This window comes from Leptosomus discolor, chromosome 2, assembly GCF_034619465.1.
Source record: "Leptosomus discolor isolate bLepDis1 chromosome 2, bLepDis1.hap2, whole genome shotgun sequence".
NCBI lineage: Eukaryota > Metazoa > Chordata > Aves > Leptosomiformes > Leptosomidae > Leptosomus > Leptosomus discolor.
The window spans coordinates 100,091,894-100,108,720 of record NC_141392.1 but is presented as its reverse complement, the minus strand read 5'-3'; positions in this window follow the sequence as shown (position 1 = coordinate 100,108,720).

Sequence of the window (16,827 nt, the reverse complement as noted above, 5' to 3'; positions counted from 1 at the left end):
CAGCAATTCACTGACACAAAAACATTCACTGGCAGTGCTTCACTTTCTAGTACAGATTCAGCCAGAGAGAAGGATCCATCTTGCCTGTTTTTAATATACCTCCAATGTAGATGCTACTCTCAACATAGTAATCTTTGGTATTCAGTAGAAGAAAAGAGGCATTTTTAGAAAGGATTTAATCTAGCCTAATTTGGATGTTTACTTTAAAATCATAAAAAATCACAGCCTACTTCTCTCTCCTGACTATGGATTACAAGTTGAAATACAAATGCATGCAATGTTTATGTCTACATATGATGATGAGATGAATTTCACACAGAGGAGAAACGATCAAAGTGTAATGAATAATTACTGGATACAAAAAAGAATTACTATTCTGTTATATTTGATTCCTAAAATAGGCAGAAGTGAGTCAAGGCTGAGAAGGTCAAAAGCAATTCATGTTAAAGTGACCGTGAAGTTACTACATCATCACTCATTGTATTGATTTCAGACTACTGCAATTTAGCAATGCTGTTGCAGTCATGTTTTCTCTAACCTCTGCTAGTTGGCTGTCTTCTGCAAATATCTTGGTTTTCTTCAGTGCCAAGTACAGGTCACACATGAAAACTCAGAGGGGCAGTAGCTGCAGAAGAGGCTGGTTTCACCTCACCGATATGCCACTTTAAAAGCCATCTACCAGAAACACTTTTTTGACTATAGGTCTCCATACAGTTTTGTGTCCATCTCAGTCAATTATACTTCCTAATTTGCTCATGACAGTCCCATGTGGGACAGAACAAAAGCCTACATAAGATAAGTTGTATCATAAATGCTATTTCCCTTTGTCCATTAAACTACTTGGTCTATTACGGAAGGATATTAAATTTGTTTGAGAAGACGTTTTATTGACAAGCAATTATTTGCATTTTTATCAATTTACTATTTTGTCAGCAAACACACCCCACTCAAAAATACTCTTCCTTCTATGTTAAATATAATTTCTTTGCCTTTTGCCGGTTCTCAAGGATTCCGTAGTCCTTCATGAGTTCCCCAAGAAGAGCACAATTATTCAAAAATTGTTTCATCATGTTCTCTAAGTAAACTCTATAGTCTCATATCATGCTATACTAACTTACCTAAATATTCAGAAACTGAGCTTTCTCCTTTCATGTTCCATATTCTTATTAACATTAATGATAATAAGAATTTTAATAAAACATTTAGTTTTAGCCAAACTTTCTATTAACCTAAGTTTTCTTTTTCATCTCTTGATAATTTTAACTCTATTTGAATCTTCACCTTTCCAATTTTACACCTGCACACTTATGCCTCACACTTATGCCCCTTCTTAGAGCATATAAATATGCCTTTTCCTGCTTTCAGTGGGATTTCTTCAGTTTTCCAGTCATTGAGAAATGCTTTGTATTTATTGTAATCTTACTATAGTTCCCTTTTTCCTCTGCATCAGAATATTATTAGGCATATCTTAAAAGCACAGAGAAAAATTCTTATATTCACAGATAAAACTGACACACCTTAAATGTATCATTTAAGGTGTTTCATGCTGCACATTGAAATACATAAGAAATATGAAGTGTTACTTGTTTAAAGATGTTCTCCGAGACACTCACAATGTATTTGACTTGGATGATAAATTAATACTTTATAGTACATGTGGACTGTGTAACACAGAGGTCTCAAAGTACTCCACGGAGAAAATCTTGTTTACTATTTTCATGCTTCCAACAACTTTATATAACTTAAAGCACATTTTTGGGAGGAAACAGAAAAAATACAAAATTTCAGGCAAAACAAGATATGACTATTTGACTGCCAAAATCTAGGCAAAAAAATCCATAAAAAGTAACTATAGAGTTTCATGAGTAATTAATAGGAAAAAAATCAAAACACAGGTACAGAAAAATGGAACAAGTACAGTGTATATTCAGCATCCTTACAGAATGGAAAAATCCCTCTCCCCTTCCTTCAGATCTCCTTCTACTTTAACTTTATTGAGGAGAACAATTAAACAGGAGGACTCATTAAAAAAATAAAATAAATAGCTAAAAAGGCTTGCAGGCATGATGGAGACATTTTAAGCAGCAAGTTAGGAACTTACGAAAAGAAAGAAAAAATAAGTATATATAAATAGCAGAAAAGGAGAAAATATAAATAATCAAAGTAAGAAAACGGTTTAAATAACTAAATCAACAACCAACCAGAGGGAAAAATATTAAAACTGTAAATGTAAAACTAGAGCAAGACAACCAGAAATCATTACTAAGAATACAGATAAGGATGATCATTGGAATGTACTATGCCTGATTTTTCAAATCTTCTCAGCAAAATCTCTTGCTAAGCTGAAGAAAAGAAACTATCACACACTAAGAGAAAAAGTCTTCTAGGAGATTAGTAACTGGTTAAAAGACAGAAAGCTAGGCAGAAATAAATAAATACATTGACATGGGAAGAATCTGCTCTCATGTCTTTTTTGCTGCTCCACTTTTTCAGAAATTATGTGGAAAATGGAACAGATAACAACTTCACTAATGTGCCAAGATCACAGATGACACAGATGTACTTGGGATCATCAAATCTAAAACTGGCTGAACAGAGCAATAAAACGTTTTCACTAGAAAGAGTTACCAGGCAATTAAATTGTCTGAAGACGAAAGCCATTATCTAGTAAGTGAAAAACTGTGTATGTAGGGGGGAAAAAATTCCTAAGCACAGGTACAGAAAGGTGTGTCTGCATTGCTTACTGCTTCTCAAAGACCTCAGTTATTTTGAATATACTTGTGAAAACATTAACTCAAAGCTCAGCCACAGTCAAAAGTCAAATATGATTTGGAATTACTAAAATAAAAGAAGAAAACATATCAGAAAACAATAAACATAATACAGAAAACATTAAACTGCATCATGCCACGACATCATGCCTTTCAGGATATCACACAACTGGGAAAATCTCAGGGAAAGCAGCAGTGATGATATGGAAAGACTCCTGTAGAAAAGACCATTAAGCATATTAGAACCTGAAAAAGAGATATTTTAAGAAGGATGTGGTAGTGATCTAGAAAATCATGAGGAGTATGGAAAAGTTGAGCATTTTAAATCACAGATTTTAGAAAAGATAAGTTCATTGAGGAATCCATATCCAGTTTGAAGAAAATCTGGGAACTGGATAAGGGAATGAAACAGCTGAGTGAGAAATTGGGCACAAGTAAAACACTCTGCAGTTTCCATCACAGAAATTATGTGTTTCATTGTCATATATCTATTACTTTGCCAAAAAAAAAGAAGAAAAAATTAAAAAAGACAGAAGAAAATAGCAATCGCCTCCAACTACTAAATCCATTTTTCATTTCATGTAGGCTGTCTCATAATTACAAGTAATAATTAAGTATTTATCTATGTAGTTAGTTTTTTGTGCTATGTAAATAACAAAAGTTTTGGCTGAAGCAGAGAATAAGGCTTTGAGCCTTCTGACTGCCTGTTTTAATATCTCCCATTTGTATACGCATATGCATTTTATTTGTTTGATTGTAATGGGTTTATCTGCATTGTTGGCTTCCTCACCCCCTTTTTCTTTCATATCTTTTTTTCTCCAAAAGCTTTGTTTAACTTTTCAGGAATGAAAAAACATACTAGGTTGTGAAACAAAGGAAACATAACAATTTAATAGTCCTTCAGGATGGAATTGTAGGAAGAACTTTATAGGAGGACAATTATAAACCTCAGGGTGGAGGTTTTTGTCTTTTATGTGTATAGAAATTTAGCTCATTTGGGCCCAGGACCAAGACTGGAACTGGCCAAACCCACAAAACAATTAATTGAATGTTTCAGTCAAAACTCACAATCCTGAAACCCCCCTTAGCCAGCCACTGACTGATGCAGAGAACATCCCAGCCTCAGCACTGCCACACCTTCTCCTTTGAAGTTACTCAAACATTTAGCCAGCAGCAGGACCACTTCTTAAAAGCAGATGTGAAGTTGATCTGGTGCCCAAATTCAAGCCCCATCTTCACCGTCCATGCGTACCAATAAGAAGGTTTTGACACAAAACAGCCTTGCTGGCCCTGCGGCAGTGTCTGCCTCACATACCTACCTCCAAACACCTCAGGTGCCCCTAGGAGGGGTATCATGCTCTCAGAGCTCCCCACTCTGCCCCAGGATGGGGACAGAAACTGCCTCCTGCTTGACTGCACATGCTGTCAGTTCAAACTGGTTATCTGGGAGGGGGAATGAATGCAGCAGGCTCAGCCTGAAGGACTCAGCAGTCTCCAAGATGCAGGGTAGCAGTGGCAGGGGACATGCCAGGAGCCCTCTGACACCAAAAAAGCAGAGAAACAAGGCATATGGATTATTTCTCATGTAAGAGAGAAATTGGGGCAGGATTCCTGGGCTAGGTTGTCCTCTGCAGAAATCCTACCCCAACCCTCAGTCCAGGATCCCCACTGCAGCCAGGTCTCCCACTCATAATCTCTTCCAAAGTGTAGCAGCCCACCTGCAAGAGGACTGCAGCAGCATCCATCATGGCTCAGGCACTAGAGGAAACATCTAGAAATCAGGAAGGAGTTTCAACCCTCTTGGCTTGAAGACACTCAAGTTCCCAGCCAAAACACCATCTTAAAGACTATTCAGGAGCTCTGTCACTTCTTGTTTAACTCATGCCACTCTGTCACTGCTTGTTTAACTCTTCCCACTCTGTAAACATTTGCACCAGGGTGGGAGCACAACACTGTGGTCTGACTTTTAAGACATTTAACTGCTAGTACTGCAGCTGGGTCTCTTTTCAAAACCTGTTTCTGTAGGCAATGGGCATCCAAATATGTGTAAACTTCTCTGGGAGCAGGAGTAGGATTTCCTCATTTCCACACACAAAATCTGGGTAGGTGCCCTATCGTCTGGGCTGTGCAGTAATTCTCTCCCTCCTGCTCTTTCTTACAGCCCAACCAAACCCTTCAGTCTTGAGCAGGAATCAAATGCTCTCACCTGTATTTGGGATGAGTGCTTTCAAAACTAGACCACTTTATAGGAAAGGGAAATTATAGTCATATTGGTAGGTACCAAGAGAAAAATCTTCACATGCCTAACTTAGATGTGGTTAACAGGATGGATGCTTTGCTCCCCTCCTTCAGCACAGAGAGAGGTGCCTCCAGGACAGAATCCAAGGCTGATCCCTTCCTAAACCTTTCCCTCTCAGCTCACTCTCAACAGCTACTTACTTGTTCAGGAAATCCAGGAACCTCACCCAGGGGTCTGAAGCCAGCTTTAGGGGCCACTGGCTATACTGGATCTGGCTCAATTCCCTTCCGCCCCTTAAACCCCTTCTCGTCAGCTCCCTGAGCAATTATACGGACCCTGAGTGGTGCAGTGAGTGAGTCCAGAGAATTTTCACTTCTTGGACGAGCCGTTTTACTGAGTGTTCAGTGTCACGATGAGGGGAATTTCAAGTCTTGTCTTCAGCCAGTTTGGAAGAAATCTCTCTTCCAAATTAAAGCCAATGCCTGCTTTCTTTTACCTATAGCATTAATTAGGGACTGAGGATTATACATCTACTCACAGCATGCAAAGATTAATTCTTATTCCAAAGAATTAGGATATACTTGGTTATTGATTCGTATCCTCATGTAATTCGAAGAAAAATCAGTTAGAAAACGAGCACAATAGCTTCATCTAGAAAGACAAGTACCCCTTCAGACCTGGAATTTACTCTTTCCTTACTGGACAGACACATGTTCTAATGAGGAACAGGGGAACTACAGATCTGCAGTATTCCTTCAGCTGTAACTCTAGGAACACTTGAAGCTCTGTTGTTTCTGAATAGCTTTTAGCATGTGCCTTTCCTCTCCAAATTCTGCATTATTTTTTAATATGAAAGAATGCACTCAGTCCTAAACAACATGGAATGGCAAGTTGCTACTGTCTTTCAGCCAACATGACTTCACATGCATTGATTTGGTTATCATCTTGTGTTAAATAAGCTTTCAAATAAGTCAGATATTGCAGAGAGAACTTGATCGTGCACATTAGCACTGAATATATACTTTTTAGAGCTGAACTGCTCAGAAATGTTTGCACTTTAAATTAATGAGCTGCATCTGTTTTCTCTTCTGAATTAAATGAAAACTTAGATAAAGCACAAACACTAGATAGTGTCTTTGACTTTGTGCAGGACCGAACTTCAATCACCTTAAACAGTTTGAAAAGTGAATTTCATGGCAAAATATGTAATTCACTTTCAATAGAGTTGAAGCTGAGCTATTCATTCCCTAGTTTGAGCACAGTAAAGAGGAGACAGAGATGAGGTCCACCTCATCAAATAGTATTTTCAAGAAATGTGTACAAGTGCTCCTCATGGTACCGAAGTCTCTTGAATTGTAAGTATGTTTTGTCTGAACACATTTTTAAACAGAATATCATGTTTTAGATCATGAAGGAATTTCTCCCACAATGAGACAGGTCGTGACCACTGCTGGGAAAAGGGGAAAGGACTCTCCCCTCCCTATTGCATGGAAAATTGCTCACTAGGAAGTTGTTCCTAGCTTTTATCTAGGAATGTCATCAAACAACTTTGCAGCTCCTTCAGACATCTAAATCACTAAGGACACTTTTGCTTATACATCCCTTTTTTTTTTTTTTTCCTGTGACTATTGGCCTGCAACATTAAGCCTAAGGCAGAGTGTGAAAGTAAAAAAGATGGCATCAAAATATAGTACTAATAGCTGTATTGGGATGTTTTCCTTTGTTTTAGAAACGTTGTAGTAAAGTAAATTCACAGCTTTAGTTTCAAGCAACCTGTCAAAGGCAATGTCAGTAATTTATGAACAAAATTATTCACAAAACCCCAAAACCAGTGCTTCCAAGTAAACAATGTATTTCTAATCTGCTGTTTCTAACCTTTTTGATTCTTACTTCCATCATACAGTGTGTTACTTTTCTTTAAAAATTAGTATGTAAATATGGTAAGAAGTAAAAAGTGGTTAAAGGTGTAGTCATTCCTAAAATTGTTTCTTTTGTATTCTTCAACTTCAACACTTATTTCAGAAAACTCATCTGGGGCCCACTGAAGTCTGATGATTTGTATCTGGTTTCTTTACCACTGAAATACTAAGCACCATGTGATTTGGTTCACTAGGAATATGACAGTGACTGCTCTTTCCTCAGAAAAGTTTTAATAATTTTGTCCTAGTTGTTGCTCCAAAGCAAAACTTGGAAAAAAAAAAAAAAAAAGAAACAGTAAAAGTTTACATTGACTGTTAACATGCTAGTATACGGGATCACCTCCTCATGTTCTAAGTCTCAATTATTACCTTTGTAAAAGCTGAAAGCATTTGGAAATGTTTCTTTCAGTTCCAGAATTATTTTTCTGTTGCTGATCTGAATAATCTCTATATTGACCAGAAGTTCAGAGATTTAGGTTTGTTGTTTGGGTTTTTGTGGTTTTTTGGTTTTTTGTTTTTCTTAGAAAAGTACCTGGGACTTAACTGCACTGTTTAAATTGATATTTTGGAAGAAAAATATCTTTTCATGCCAAATATGATGTCTCAGCTATATCGGTAATTGAACAATCTCACATAAAGAAAGGCCTATACATGGGTAGAACATAATTTGTTAGTGAAGACCACATGATAATTTCATTCCAGCACAGAAGTTTGTAAGTTTGACAAAGCTGTTATTAAACACTGCTTCCTGTGTACAACTCTTGGAAAATTTATTCCGCTATTCAGAAATGTGTTGGGTTGGAAGGTACCTCTAAAGGTCATCTAGTCCAACCCCCCTACAGTAAGCAGGGACGTCTCTAACTAGGTCAGACTGCTCAGAGCCCCATCAAGCCTGACCTTGAATGTCTCCAGGGATGGGGCTTCCACTACCTCTCTAGGCAACTTGTTCCAGTGATCCACCACCCTCATAAAGAACTTTTTCCTAATGTCCAACCTAAATCTACCCTTTTCGAACTTAAAACCATCACCCCTCGTCCTATCGCTACAAAGCCCTGTGAACAGTTCTTCCCCTGCCTTCTTATAGGCCCCTTTCAGGTACTGGAAGGTCACTACAAGGTCCCCCCTGGAGCCTTCTCTTCTCCAGGCTGAACAACCCAACTCTCTCAGCCTGTCCTCACAGGAGAGATGCTCCAGCCCTCTGATCATTTTTGTGGCCCTCCTCTGGACATGCTCCAACAGGTCCACGTCCTTCTTGTGTTGGGAGTGCCAACACAGGAATGCCACAAATAAATAAAGCACTTACACATGTCTAGTTTAAAGCTGACAAATACTTACAGGTCTAATAGCCCCAAGGAGTTTACTCATCTACTTGCATGTACACATGTGGTTCACCAATTCAGTGATCCGATGGATCAGCAATAATGAAAAAAGGAAAAGAAGTAATTTGAGGGCTCAGTGACAGAAGACCTCGTTCCAGCATCTCACACAATCTGCACACTGGCCCAGATTCAGATATCTGCAAGCCAACCATATACCACATACACATAGATATTGTGTGCAGGCAAGTGAATTGAGCCTCAGCTGGGCCATGGACTATACTGCTTTCTCAACCTGAATGGATATAAAAGACCTGCTGGAGGCCAGACTGGTGCACTCCACATACACAAGAACTGCAAAACAGAAGGTAAGACTGACAGAGAAGAGAGATCAACTGACACCACTTATAATGCAGATGTGAAAGTAGAGAAATCCTTCATTTAACTTGGAATTTCTCCCACAGTCTTAAGGCAAGTGACTCCAGAAATGACCTGAAGAACTTGGCAGGGGGGAAGTGGAGAAAATATGCCCTTGCTGTTATGTGTACAAGGAAAATAAGCAGATGAGGTTGCCTGAAATGAATATGCCAAAGTGTGTCTTTGTTTTAATGATCCAGCATGGCAAACAAGGTTGCTGACCATCAGGGATATGCTGGAAGATCTCCCATACCATAAAAGAATTCATATTAGTATACTTGCTATAAAAATGAATTCACACTTCTCAACACCCAGTGCCCAGGGATCTTAGGGCACTTTAACAGATGATAATTTGTTTAAACATTTGTTTTAAGCATTTAGATGGAGAAACATTTTGTTATGTATATATAAAGTTCTGCAGAATCAAAATACTCTTACTAGAAATTCAAATTTCACTTCTTCCAAACACAGTATTTCTTTACTTGGCATATGGGCACAACAGGTGGAGTAAATATGAGAAATTGCTATAACAGAAAAAGTTCTCAGTTTTGTAGCGTTTGGAACTGATGTTAAGATTTTCCTGCTTGACTTCCTTGAAGTCAATGGTACATAATGCCATTAATGCATACACTACAGAATCTTGCAAGGAATAAGTGTTCGTATCACCTTCATTGATGCGTAACAGAGTACTCTCCAGACATAATGAAAGTTTCTCCTTCCTAGGCATGTCAGTATTAGGGTTAACTACTGAGCTTGACCTAGAAAGTTCTCTAAACTGGGATGTCCACTCAGGTTATCTATCACTCCCATGGTAATTAACCTCTCTTTTTGCGTAGCTTGATACAGTGACATTTTAGTTTGAGGATGAGAAAAGGAACAACCACCCCACTATCTCTCAGATAATCCACATTATATGAAAGGCATCTGCATTACCAGAAGTGACAGCATTTTAGGACTACATTCCTAAAAAGATTTATTTAAAAGCAGTAGAACTTAAGTATAGAATTGCACAGGAAATGTTTTTAATTTCAGAGATGTAATATTTCAAAAATAAATTGCTTCATTTTCAGGTTGAAGTTAAGAGTTTACAAATTGAAAGCACCAGCCTTTGCCTACCATAGCTTCATCAGTACTACAGGAACTGGCATGGAGAAGCAGAGAACTTGCACCAACTGAATATCCTCAGTGATTTCAAAAACTCACATGAGAACTCAGTTCCCACACAGCTGGGAGTTGCTGGCTTGCTCTTTCTTACACACACACATGAACAATACCATTCTTCATGCAACTGGTGAAGACCTTCCCATTCAGATTCCATTTTGTCAAGAGATCTTATTTGAACAAACAAACTAAAACCTTTCATTCAAAAATACTTGCCAACCTCTGCTCAGGAGTTTACTTTGGTATGGCTCAGTTAAATATTAGTAGAAGAAATTCTACACATATGAAACAAAATGTTCAAATCCTGGAGAAAACCAGTAGAAACATTTGTATACATAATGACAGGACTTACTCAAAGAACTACAAGGAATTAGCAGGAGCATGACCTGGCGGAGGAGAGCAGACGAAAAGAGGGAAAGCAAATAAAAATAATGAAGCTTCTATGGATTACACTTTGCAGGAGATTGCCATACAGATACCATCTGGCCTTTAAATGGCAAAAAGCAAAAAAAAATCCCAACCCAAAAAGCAAGTTGTATCTCCATAGTCTTAGACTTCACACTGTAACAGTATTAACTGCATAAAATTTATTATTTCAGGGGAATTTGCCTCTCTCATTTTAACATTGTCCCTACTGCCTTCTACTCTACTTAAAAGCTAAGAGTTAATCCCTGAAAGGCAGCAGATCTAGGTAGCAGCTCTTTTTTACCACATCAATGCTTCTTCTCTAATCATATTCCTATGCCACATGTAATTAGGAGAGGAGACTAGGAGGCTTCAGTTATTTTTTCTCCAGTTGCCTCTAGTCAGCAGGACATACATTTCTACATCAGGTATTTAGTTCCTGGCTAGATGGCGGCACAGCACACCCACAGATATAAAACCGATACTGTTTCGGCTACATATATAAAAAATACCCATACAAAGTCCACAGGCAGAAAGACAGCTATCATTATTAGCTGTAATCCATTTTTTCTAATTGATCTATAGTCAACTAGTAAGGTCAACTAGTTTGCTAACAACTCAGGCAAAAACTAACTCTTCCACAAAGAGAACACTTGTTGAAAGCAAACCTGTCATAAGCCAAACATGCATCCAAATTTTCCACATGTAGCCTTGTCACAGAGCTGTTCTTTCTTGTCAAAAACTTTTAACATCCCAGAATGCTTAGTTCTGACACCTATTTTCCAGTTTACTGTATTCTCCCTTTTCCCATTATAGCTGGGAACTTAGTTCAGCTGCATTACATTCAGCAGCAACACCCCTCAGCCTTCTGGGAATTAACCTTTCATGACCCTTGTCACATGCAGGCTCAGTAAGGGCTCCAGCCTGTGACAGACAGGAGCTGGAGTCTCCCCCTACAAGTCACCAGAATGTTCACAGACATTATCACCCTCCCTTATCAAGCACAGCTCCAGGTTACTTCTTGTCAGCTGATCACCAAGTATACATTAAATATTAGCTTACTCAGTCTTCATCCAGTTTTTAATAAATGACGTTACAGTGGTCAGGGCTATGCGGTCAACTTCTCAACCAGTAAAACTTATCATAATGATTCACTAGTGAGTTACTATCAAAGAATTATTCAAGCTTTTGACAGTATGCACATAATGCAAAGGCATCTTTTAAGCAATAATGTAATTGCGAGGAGATACGATATTGATCTACTTCCGTATCAAGCTTTAAAAAATTTACCTTCTCATGGCAGACCCTGCTTGAGTTTATTCACCAAACAAGTGAGTTTTCCTACTTACTATCTACTACATCCTCCTGTTAATGGAGCATTGACAGTAACTTCTAATAGCGACCTACTTTTGCCAGTTCATACTCTGCAGGTACCACCAGTAGCTGCCTACATATCAGCTCAGACGTATATATGCCTGTTGGTATATGGCAGGCACCTCCATCAAACACTAGTCTGCACAAAAGGTTTGATTCCTAACTTAGCAGCGATCTGTTTACAGTGAATACTATACATGAACACTGAACTCTGTTTCTGTTAGCTTGAGTAAGAACAAACTGCCCTTGAGAAAGCTGCTGGATTCCTGGGTGTAACAAATGTTCTGGTGCAGGGGCACAAAAGAAAGTATGGGGGAATTTCATGAATGCCAGTTCAGCCACTTCTTAGGAAGGCAAACTAACCCAGTTCCCCAGCACAGATAGCTTTGGATACTCAGTACAGGATTTATGTGACCACAGCACGCCAAGCCAGATTCTTTTTCCTCAGTTCTAGGTTTGGGGCTGCTTTTCCAAGAAGCATTGTAAAAGGACTTACTGTGTATATAAAAAAAATCTTTAAACTTTCATAACACAAACACTGTTAAGTGCTAGCATTTGCTTGCCAATTTCCAGAGCAGGAGTTAGATAATATCAAGGTGGAACAGTTGTTATGATCTCTTGAATTCTCATCCAGAACTTTGGTCCCGGCTGCCAAAGATTCCTGGTGCTCAGCACTGACAAATTCGCCTTGAGCTTTCACCTCTGGGAGGTCTGTCACTTCATATCAAGGGGGGGTTATATCCATGGTGTACTTTCTCATAATCTTTTTTAAGGAGGACAAGGAGAAGCACAATTCATTCAAAACATATTATATTAGAATGGAGGAATAAAGTGAACTACTTTTTCCTTCACTTTCATTTGCTATCCAGGCTACAGTACTGATTAAGCCAGTCTTTTCTCCAGGCTCTCTCTTGTCTACTTTAAAGTTAGCATTCACTCCCACATCAATAAGAGCTTCACATCTCTTGAAGAATCATGCCCCAGTTACAAGACAGCTTTTCCTTTTCCTTCATCTCTCAGGTAGCATTATATTTTTCAACAGTTCAAGAAAGTTATTTCTTTGAAACAGTTTCTAGGCATTATTGCCTTTCTACATCATATTGAATATGCAATTTCAATGTGTCACAGAGATACTACAAATTTTTTTTGTGCTTTAAAAAAGGAAAAACTGAAAACAACAAATGGAACATTTTCTGGAGTTTACAAGGTTCCAACATGAGAAAGATACTTTTTGCAGGCAACATGGACATGTGATGCTGGAACAGTCACACAGCTAAATGTTCTGATGAATTCTCACCTACCTTTTCCTTAAGTGGAAGAATACTATGTACTTTTATGAGTGACAAGAGGAAACCTGACAAAAAGTGTCAGAAAATCAATACAGAGCTCTTAAATAGTTCTTTCAGCCTATGGCAGACGACCAAGGAGTCTCCAACCTGCCAATATACCTTCTGGAGAGCCAGCAGAGTGGCCAGACACCACTTGTGGAAAAGTATCTTCTAATACTTGCATCTTTTGCCAAGAATAGAAAGAATAATAGAATAATATAATATATTGGATCATCACCAGAATATTTTTTTATTATCGAAAAGCACTTTATGCAAATATAGTAAATACTGGGAGGGGGAAGATGGCCATAAAGAAAAACTCAGGAATCACATAGCAATGATTTCCCCATTGTAAAAATGGACTTAGATTCTCCAGGATACATAGATGATGTTCTCTATGAGGAAATCTTGCTTGTCAACAGAAGAAAATAACCCACAACTATTTTTTAGATTAACTCAAGTTTTAAGCATTTCAACAACATCCCAAAAGGCAATAGTTCTTAAAATGGTTTACTGTCTCTGCTGAATGTGGATTAATAAAATGTAATTTGATTTATCATCTATGTTTTCCCACTATAGGAAAATATTATAGTCTCTTTTCATAGGGGTTTGATTCAATTTGTGTGAACTATAATGACAGATCCTGACAGTGTTCACTGCCAGGCCAGTCAGATGCACTGATAAGGAATTTCCTTTTAATGTACCTTTTCTGAGAAATGAAATTCTCTAGTTCTGAAAGATGCAGAGCTAATGATTCTCAGCTCCTCCTCTAAGAGGCCAACCAACCAGAAATACACTGGCTGCGCCTGACAATTACACCTTGGCTCTGAAGCAGTAGCAGGACTGTGACAGTTCAGTTCTTACAAGACAACTAGATTTCATTCCTTTGCTTTTTCATTTTCAATTGGAAGACTATAATAACTTTCAGTTAAACAAATGAACAACTGAGAACCAGAAATATATACATATACACACACACTATATATATATATTCACCAAATAAATCTGCACATGTGGAAGCCATCTGTGACATCTGGTCTTTTACTAAATTATACATATGTATACACAGAGAGATCACTCCGTATGTGTTTACTTCAAACTTCCCTAAGGAGATCATGATTCTCAGAGGTGCAAATTGCTGAGCTCCATACACCACTAAGCTTTCACTAAGAAATTCAGTTCCCACAGTAATACTTTAGAATTCTGCCTCTTTATGTCCAAGTACATGCCTCAGTATGTAAGAGGCAATAGCAATCAATGACCATAGTAAAACGGTAAATTTTACATCTGTTTTACACACGCAGAGATACAATGAGCTGAAGCCATATTCAAAGTTTAGTGTAGTGAATTAGAGTTCCTCTACTGACACCAAAAGGCACTAGACCAACCAGGGAGTATATTTTTTAAATCAAGGTCTCACAAGAAGATGCTACTAAAAAAAGTCCAGAAATTCATTTTCCATCTTACCCTCTGCTTAAAAATTAGCCCAAGATCCAGTTTTTAAGATGATCATCAGAAGTATAAGTAAATAAGTCAGTTAACAGTTTCTTGTAACTGTTTCCAGACAATATCTGGTAGTTAGATGGTAACATGTTTCACAGTGATTTTTTTTATTCACAGCTTCTGATTGCAGATCAACACCCATAAGAACCTCATATAGTTTGCATGAATAGTAAATACAAGTCTCTCTCCTCTAGATCATTAATCTCATAGTACTCAAGTTTATACCATTTGCTTAACCTCTTGCTTTAGAATTAGTTGAAGATCTGGGAAAAATATTCATATTCTCAGTTAAAGGATCCAATCAAGATATGATCTTAAACACACCTACATTTACTGTATAATCCCAATCTATCAACTGAAGTCAGAAAATTAAATGATTGTGAAGTCAGCTAAATTCTGGCTTGATAAAATCTTATAAGGAGCAATAATCTAAATCACAGGCTCCTAGGCTATAATGTATGCATTTCAATGGGATACAAGACATTTGCTAATAGTTTCTGGCTATTTAATCATATAGAACTAGGTTTTCAAAGCGTTTGTCTTCATTTAAAAAAGATACATTGCTATTAGCTTTCAGAGGCACCTGCACAGGTTAGATGGTTAGCATTTCCTCTGGAAAATTCCAACTTGTCAAAACCAAATTCTCTTTGTAGAAATGTGACAGGTTCACAGACTCAAATTCAGAGCAAAATATCAAAGACATAGCAGTACTGAAGCTAAAAGTATCCAAACAGCTCAGAAGTTAAGGCAATCAAATAGATTCATCTTCAAATCTCCTCCTTTTGCAGATCACAGAATCACAGGGTTTGAAGTTTGTTTTACATTCAGTGAAGACTCTTAATTATTTAGTTTTCAAAGTCAGTCTTTCTTATAATATTACACAAAGTGAAATAGCTCCAACATGAGATTTTGCTTTAAAGCTGTAACAAAGACATACAGTAGCTGAGACGGTACTCTTTGAGCAGCACTGTACTGAAGTACTCATGCTAGGCCAGATGAGCTACCTTAGATACCAGAAGGAGTAGAGAAGAAGTAAAAGTCTCCCTTTTATTTGTACAAACAAAAAAAAAAACCCAACCCAAAACCCAACCTAACAAACAACAAAAAAAACCACAAAAAAACAACTAACCAACCAACCAACCAAACCCACCCCACTAATGTTCCTTAGTAGCCTCCCAAGATAAGCGCCAGAAGACCAACCACCTCAAGTGTACATATACCAATGCACACAGCCTGGGGAATAAACAGAAAGAACTGGAGCTTTGCACGCAGTCAGAAAGTTATGATATCATAGGCATACCTGAAACATGGTGGGACAACTCATGTGACTGGAGGATTGCGATGGATGGCTTCTTTCATAAAGACAGGAAGGGAAGAAGAGGAGGGAGATTCGTGCTGTGCGTTAAGGAGAATCTTGAATGTATATAAGTCCATTAAGTCAATTGTGGGAGCCCTCTTGAATGTCTCTGGGTCAAGATCAGCGGGGTCATTTCCAAGGGGGATCATACAGTAGGCATCTGAGTGACTTCAGCTACCCAGACATTTGTTGGAAGGACAATACAGCAGCTCATATGTCATTCATCAGGTTCCTGAAATGTGTAGAGGACTGCTTCCTCATACAAACACCAGGTGTGCCAACAAGGAATGAGGCACCGATGGACTTGCTACTCACAAACCAAGAAAACTTGCTTTGTAATATCTCAGTTAGTGATAGCCTTGGCTGCAGTGATCACCATATTGTGGAGTTTGGGATCCCGGTGAGCACACTCACAGTTAGTACTAGGATAAAGCTTTTAGATTTTAGAAGAGCCAACTTCAGTGTGCTCAGAGATCAGTTGGGAGGGATTCCGTGGGAAGCTTCCATGGAGGACATAGGAGCTAGCGAGTGCTGGGAGTTTTTCTGGAATGCTCTCCTGGAAGCACAAACAGCTCATCCCCTTTAAAGGTAAGGGAAGCAGGCAGAGCAAGAGACACTGGCTTAACTGCGAGCTTCTGAGTCTGCTCAAAACCAAAAGAGAAGCCTACCAGAGATGGAAAAGCAAACAAATACCCATTGAGAACTACAAGGGTATTGCCAGGGTTTGCAGAGATGCAGTTAGAAAAACAAAAGCTCAACTTGAATTGAAATTGGCCAGAGATGTCAGGAACTACAAGAAAGGGTTCTTCAGGTATGTAAGCAACAAGCAGAAACAGAACGAAAATATTGGCCCACTGGTAAACAGGAGAGGTGAATTAGTCACAAACAATGCTGAAAAGGTAGAGGTTCTCAACACTTTCTTCACCTCTATTTATCTTTTCCAACACTGTTGGGCCCCAGGCCCTGGGAAAAAAAAATCCAGGTCTATGCAAACACAGACCCCCATCAGTGAAGAAAGAGTTGGTACGTTTGACAAT